The following is a 1,904-nucleotide window of genomic DNA, read 5'->3' as shown; positions in this document are numbered from 1 at the left end:
TAGTGCAATATGGCTTTATTTGGATGAAACATGGCCGTAACAACGATAATAGATGGCAACAAAATTCAACATCAAATTTCAAGGCCAATGAATTAGTGCAAGATGGCTTCATTTGGATGAAACATGGCCGTAACAACGATAATAGATGGCAACAAAAATCAACATCAAATTTCAAAGCCATTCAAATAGTGCAAGATGGCTTCATTTGGATGAAACATGGCCGTAACAACGATAATAGATGGCAAAAAAAACTCAACATCAAATTTCAAGGCCATTCAAATAGTGCAATATGGCTTCATTTGGATAAAACATGGCCGTAACAACGATACTAGATAGCAACAAAATTCAACATTAAATTTCAAGGCCATTGAATTAGTGCAAGATGGCTTCATTTGGATGAAACATGGCCGTAACAACGATAATAGATGGCAACAAAATTCAACATCAAATTTCAAGGCCATTGAATTAGTGCAAGATGGCTTCATTTGGATGAAACATGGCCGTAACAACGATAATAGATGGCAAAAAAACTCAACATCAAATTTCAAGGCCATTCAAATAGTGCAAGATGGCTTCATTTGGATGAAACATGGCCGTAACAACGATAATAGATGGCAAAAAAACTCAACATCAAATTTCAAGGCCATTCAAATAGTGCAATATGGCTTCATTTGGATGAAACATGGCCGTAACAACGATAATAGACGGCAACAAAATTCAACATCAAATTTCAAGGCCATTCAATTAGTGCAAGATGGCTTCATTTGGATGAAACATGGCCGTAACAACGATAATAGATGGCAAAAAAACTAAACATCAAATTTCAAGGCCATTCAAATAGTGCAAGATGGCTTCATTTGGCCTGAAACATGGCCGTAACAACGATAATAGATGGCAAAAAAACTCAACATCAAATTTCAAGGCCATTCAAATAGTGCAAGATGGCTTCATTTGGATGTACAATGGCCGTAACAACGATAATAGATGGCAAAAAAAACTCAACATCAAATTTTAAGTCCATTCACATAGTGCAATATGGCTTCATTTGGATGAAACATGGCCATTACAACGATAATAGATGGCAACAAAATTCAACATCAAATTTCAAGGCCATTCAAATAGTGCAAGATGGCTTCATTTGGATGAAACATGGCCGTAACAACGATAATAGATGGCAAAAAAACTCAACATCAAATTTCAAGGACATTCAAATAGTGCAATATGGCTTCATTTGGATGAAACATGGCCGTAACAACGATAATAGATGGGAACAAAACTAAACATCAAATTTCAAGGCCATTCAAATAGTGCAAGATGGCTTCATTTGGATGAAACATGGCCGTAACAACGATAATAGATGGCAACAAAATTCAACATCAAATTTCAAGGCCATTCAAATAGTGCAAGATGACTTCATTTGGATGAAACACGGCCGTAACAATGATAATAGATGGCAAAAAAACTCAACATCAAATTTCAAGGCCATTCAAATAGTGCAAGATGGCTTCATTTGGATGAAACATGGCCGTAACAACGATAATCGATGGCAAAAAAAACTAAACATCAAATTTCAAGGCCATTCAAATGGTGCAAGATGGCTTCATTTGGATGAAACATGGCCGTAACAACGATAATAGATGGCAACAAAATTCAACATCAAATTTCAAGGCCATTCAAATAGTGCAAGATGGCTTCATTTGGATGAAACATGGCCGTAACAACGATAATAGATGGCAACAAAATTCAAAATCAAATTTCAAGGCCATTCAAATAGTGCAAGATGGCTTCATTTGGATGAAACATGGCCGTAAAAACGATAATAGATGGCAACAAAATTCAACATCAAATTTCAAGGCCATTCAAATAGTGCAAGATGCCTTTATTTGGATGTAACATGGCCGTAA

This window comes from Anopheles gambiae, unplaced genomic scaffold (assembly GCF_943734735.2).
Source record: "Anopheles gambiae unplaced genomic scaffold, idAnoGambNW_F1_1 scaffold_158, whole genome shotgun sequence".
NCBI classification, from domain to species: Eukaryota; Metazoa; Arthropoda; class Insecta; order Diptera; family Culicidae; genus Anopheles; species Anopheles gambiae.
The sequence above is the reverse complement of the archived record's forward strand: the minus strand, read 5'-3'. Positions refer to the sequence as shown.